Below are 6,217 nucleotides of genomic sequence, written 5' to 3'. Positions count from 1 at the left end.
TATTTTCTCATCGACAATGGTATATGCGAGTGAAAATATTTCATTTTTTCATTAGTACATTTGGCAATAAGCATTTTACCTCTACACTTTTCATAAAGATGGGTGCTATCGATGCTAATAATAGGACAACAATACTGAAGTCCCTCAATGAATGGCCTAAATGACCAAATGACATAGTTAAGATGTCTTATGTCAGAGCATCTGTATTGCAAAAATTCTAACATACGATGGCACCGTGATTTGCATTTTGAAGGACTGCCATAAAATAAGGCAACTTCATATAGAAGATGTCCCACTCTCTATAGATATCAACCAAGGTCTTTTATTTTTCATACCATGCCTTTTTGTATGAGATAGTATAGCCAAATTGCTCTTTTACACTTGCTATAATAGCTTTAATATTGACACTAGGATTTTTCTCCACAATACGTTGAACCACAGTAGCAATGAGTTTTGAACTGATATACTTGTCATCTCAACTTAGGCCTTTATATAGACAAGTATGAGAATCCTCGTATCTGTTAACAATCCAAAAATCCTTCTTCTTCAAAAATGAAGTGCGTAACCTCCACTTGCATTCATTTCCACTGCCACATGATACATACTAGATTGCCCAAATTTTTGGCTTAGACTTAACTATGATATATATCCGATGCTTCTTTATATGATATAGATCAACAACTCTCTTCAACTCTTCTTTACTTAGGAAGGCCATACATATTGAAAATTCATTCATTTCTAAATTTCAAAACACGTAGACATCTTGTAAGTATCGACTAGTAGCCATTCCACTACTATTAGGCATGTCTAGAGTAGCAAAAAATTATGATGGTTCATGCGATTGTTTAGGTTAGTCTTTATCTTGATATTCATCCCAATCCATACCATCATCAGGCAATACTCATCCCCATGATCTTCATCTGACTCAATACCTCAATTATCAACATTCGCTACAGTGGTTTTCCATTCATGGCCTGTGTTAATCTCATCAGTTTGTCCCATATACATAGATTCATTGATAATAGGATATGCCATCATAGGATTTGTCATCATAGACTCCTATCCTCATAACACAGCGGCACTATGCTAGGATAGTTGGGATCCACAACCTATAAATCATGATCAATCATAGGGCTTGACCAGCCATGTGTAGACCTTGGAGAAAGTGATGGAGTATTTCCTGATTGTGTTAGCAAGCTTCTAAAATAATCTTTATTGTGGATCATGCCCGAAGCATTTATAGTATCGGAATGGACGATTTCTTTTTTCTCAACATATAGTTCCAAACACTTGCATTCAAGATTTTTTATAGAAAATGAAAGTATCTCTTCCATGTCTTCATAATTTCCAACTATTGTCGCAGCATACCTAATCTCCATCGACGGTCCAAAAACAACAAAACAGCGCCATTTCAATTTCAAATGAAATTGGCTCCTATCTATTTTTATGAAATTATATAATTTTTTTAATAAATCATGGTAAGTTGTTGTCACACTCAATCTGATTGAAGAAGTAGGATGCATACTATATTTTGCTCTATTAACACCATTCTGTATTGTACCATCGCAGTATAATAGCACATGGACGCGTATTGTAGCCATCAACTTAATAAATAATAACCAACAAAAACCAACAAAAATAGATCAATATAAAGCAAAAATGGGCAAATATAGAAGAGAATGAAATTAACTAGTCTGTTCTGACTAGATATTGCCAATCCATCCACTAGTGTTTTTTCTTTTTTTGATAGAAAATTGAGCCACTAGTTATGGTGTGAACCATTATAACACTAGTTAGACTTGCACAACATTGACAATTAAAATAGAAAACCAATTTATATGCTTTTATTAGGCTTGCTATCAAGTTAAAATCAAGCTACAAAATTATAGTGAGTCTCATGTTCAAATTTCTCCAAATCTATTAGTTAATCGATATCACACAACCATCCCAACTAATTTTATTACCTAAAGGATGATGTCTAGCAGCAATCAAGGCTCCTTTAGCTAGCAGCAATCAAACTCCTTTGGTCATCAAGGTCAAGCAGAGCAAGAATGAGAGAGAGTGAGAGAGAACATGAAAAAAAAAGGAGTACCTAGCAGTGCCCGATGGCAAGGACTAGGGGCAGTTGAGGTGGTCGTGGGGGATGCAGTCGTAGGCAGTGCGAGGAGGGAGGCGGCTATGGGGGACACAATCATAGGTGGAGTAAGGAGGGAGGCGGCCATGGGGGACATAGTCGAGGTAACACGAGGGGGGAGGTGGTTGGGGATGAGAGGAGGTCAGGAGACTTGCAGGGGGAAGAAGGAAAAGAGGGAGGGGGGATGGAGGCGGCCATGGGGGACGCAGTCATAGGCAGTGTGGGGGGGAGAGAAAGTAAGGGAACAAAAGAGCGGCATGAGGGGGGAGGTGGTCGGGGCACGAGGAGGTCGGGGGACTCACAAGGGGGAGAAGGAAAGGAGGGGGGGGCGAAGGTGGCTGTGGGTGACACAGTCGCAAATGGTGCGGGAGTGGGGGGAGAGCAAGTGAACACATAGAAACTCTATTCATAATGGTGTTTTCAAAAGCACCATATCTTTTGGCATTTTCAAAAGTACCATTCTCCATGGCAATTATCAAAATCAGATTTTTTTTTCGATGACAAATTCATAAATTCCAGCATGGTGAGGAGGGTGGGTGAGTTGGCAATAAAAACATCATTTGGAATGACATTTTTATAATTAGAAATGCCAATTCAAATGACATTATCTAAAACAAACCCATTCTCAGAAATACAATGAAAGCCACACCAAAATGGAAAAAAAGTTGAAAAAAATCACTATTCTAAGAAACAACTCGAAGAATATATCTACAGATGGTATGATTGGTATGAGTATACTAGAGACTGCAAGGGCAGACATCTTCTTAATGCCGATTTATAGGATTTCATGAAAGATCCCAACGATTCTAGATAGTTTGATAAGGGAGGGATGATACTGGGATGGGCTAGATCGGGTCTAGAATTATTAAGGTTTTGGGCCAGAGAGCATCCAAGTTGATCACTTAAGGGCCTGTGAGATAAAATGAACCAATATTTTTAATAGTATTTGATCCTATTAAAATGGCCTACCAGAGAAATCATAGTTGCAGGCTTAGTTTTATAGGTGAATCATATGGGATTAACGGCAAAATAATATACTTTATATTATCTTTTTTTATTTAGATAAAGCTATTCAAAAGGATGAGAAAAAAGATATATACATTGTAGTCAATCTTGTGAGATTCTAATAACTATTATCATTTTTCATTATGTGACTATGCATATAATTGAGAAGCTGTGGCAAAATAGTACACTTATAATTTTTTTATTTAGGTAACGCTATTCAAAAGGATGAGAAAAAAGATATTTATACATTGTGGTCAATCTTATGATATTCTAATAATGATTGTTATTTTTCACTATAGGACTATGCATTAAGAAGTTGTGGCAAAATAATGCCCTTTATATGATTTTTTTTATTTAGGTAAAAGTATTCAAAAGGATAAAAAAGAAGATATTTATACAACCTCTTCTATAAATAGAAAAGTAAAGTCTTGCCTCTCAATAAAAACAATAAAAATCCTATCAACTCAAAAGAAAAGAAAAATCCTTTCAATGAAACCCTCCAATCTCCCTCTCAAAGATGCTACTACCATTAGTGGCAATGGTGGCAAATGGACAATATTGTCAATGCTGCATTGCAGAGTTGGAGGTGTGGGAGGAGAGGATCAAAAGAGAAGGAGAGATGGAAGGGTTTAAAAATAATTAAAGATAAAAAATAGTAAAAAATGATGCATTTAAGAAAGAGCTTCATTGAATTAGGATTGTTGGATTTTCACAAAATTTATTCGATAGATGAGTGCCACGACCGAAAGAGGAGGCCCCACCAGCTCATGTTTACTACTACCAGTCCACCCCCAAAGAAAGAGCCTGCCCCTGATGCCAGCCAAGTCGCCCGAGAATATGGCGGGTTTTTGTTTGTGACTCATCATCGCTGGCCATTCTATTAAGATAGTGCTTGTATGCTCTATACCTTAGCTTTTCCATTGGTTTCTATGTAAGGCTTTCCTTTGGTTTTTATGTATATCATATCATAATTGAGTACTTAGTACCACTGAATGAGAGGGAAAAATAAAGTACTTGGTACCTGAAGAAAGTCAGTATAGATGATATTAATGGAGTGCACCTTCCATGTAACATATTAGAAGCAATACAATACTATTAACTGTTTGACAAATCTAGTCTATGGTTTCTTTTGAGGGTATCTGGTCTATATATCTCGGCCCAAGTGGCTTCTTCTTTCTCCATGTTAATTGCCTACATGCACTGGGGCTGGCTTATTCTCCTGAATAGGTCTGAGGTGGGAGAGAAAATACCCGCATGTAGGTGTAGCAGTGTGCTAGGTAGAGTATATGAAAATATTTACGTGATAGCTTTCATATTATCCATGGGACTTATTCCTACAATATGGTTATTTCTTCTTCTATTCTAGAGATACTTGAGAAACGATGCAAAAAGAAGGAAGTTTAAGGATTTGAGGAGGCATAGATTCCATCGTACCAATATTTTAGAAAAAAGAAATCTACCACCTTTTTAATTAACTAATTTTGCTTCTACTAGATTAGCCAAGAATCGCTTGTTTAATTGGCGACCTCTTTTGTAAGAACTTGCTGGGTTTTGATACAGTTATATTATTATTATCATCATCATCATCATTATTATTATTATTATCATTATTATTTATACTGTATAAATGCACGTGTGGGCACGTGTTGTCCTTGCTGCTATTATTAGCACCGAGCCGGGGCTTATAGGCCTCCAGTGAAGTCTCAACGGACAAGTTTATTCCAACTAGAAAACAAAACAACATGATGGTTGGGACCTACGAAGGATGGTTAAGATTTTTTTTATTATTATTTTAATAGTTGTAGAATGCATGGAAGCTGGAAGGGTGAGAAAGTGGGACTACATGAATAGAATATTTAGAAAGAAAAAAAAAACTCCACCTTTGTTGGAATATACTAGATAAGGGACTTGAAACTCCGCCTTTATTGGAATTCACAAAGTTAAAAAACCGAACATGTCTCTATTGAAATGGGGGTTCAGATACAACTCTCAACCTGTCTAATGGCATGCAGAAACTTATACAAATTGCTAGAGCAAGACTAAAATTGAATCTCTTACTTATTTTTAGAAGTTCTTTCATTGGGAGCATCTAGACTTCTATCAAGGTCCAATTGAACTTAAGAGGTTGGCTGAAGACCCTTCTTGATCTTTGGACTAAATGGAGGTGCAAGAAATTCCAAGCATTAGTTAGAAGAGTAGGGAATCAAGTTCTAGCTGCTCCTTGTTTCGAAATTTGGCAAGAGGAAAATGCAAGAATATTTCTTAGCGGGACATACTCCATCGATATGGTACTGCAAAAGACTCTACAAACTTTCCATAACCGAGAGCCCTAGTGTCCGGTGCTCAAATAAAGTGATGGAGACCCATCAAATGCTGTGCACACATCTTCTCATTGATCTTCTTTCTTTTTTTACTTCTCTTGGACTAGTAAACTTTATGCTCTTCCTTTCTCCCTTTGAGTCTCCTACTTTCTCCGATATATGTTTGCTAATCACTTTTTTTTCAATAGAGGGGGAAACTTTGTGTTTCCTCTATTTTATCCCATTTAGAAAGAAAGAAATAGGCCAAAAACAATCACAATCAACCAAGAATTTCAAGGAAAAGTAATTTTACATCATCATAGAGATTATAGACAAATCATTTAGTATATGATGGCACAACCACTCAACAATAAGACTTTTTGTGAAAAATCCCCTCATACAAAAATCACGAGCAAAAAGAGAAGAATGTGCGACAAAATTTAAATAATAAGAGTACAGTCTTCTAAATTTTTTTTTCTAGGTTTCAGGATATTTAAATAATAAGAGAAGAATTCTAAGTGAACCCCCTATCTCTCCCTCTCCTCTTCCTTTTCTTCTTCCCCACTCTGCAATTGGCATTCATCCAAGTGGGGAAGAGTTCCAAGTGAACCCCCTATCTCTCCCTCTCTTCTCTTCTTTTTCTTCTTCCCCACTCTGTAATTGGAATTCATCCAAGTGGGGAAGCTCCTCAAGAGATGAATATATGGTACTATATAGGCCCCATACAGACTACACCTCTAAGTTGGAAAGCTCCTCAAGAGCTGAATCTACGGTACTT

This window comes from Elaeis guineensis, chromosome 14 (genome assembly GCF_000442705.2).
Source record: "Elaeis guineensis isolate ETL-2024a chromosome 14, EG11, whole genome shotgun sequence".
NCBI classification, from domain to species: domain Eukaryota; kingdom Viridiplantae; phylum Streptophyta; class Magnoliopsida; order Arecales; family Arecaceae; genus Elaeis; species Elaeis guineensis.
The sequence above is the reverse complement of the archived record's forward strand: the minus strand, read 5'-3'. Positions refer to the sequence as shown.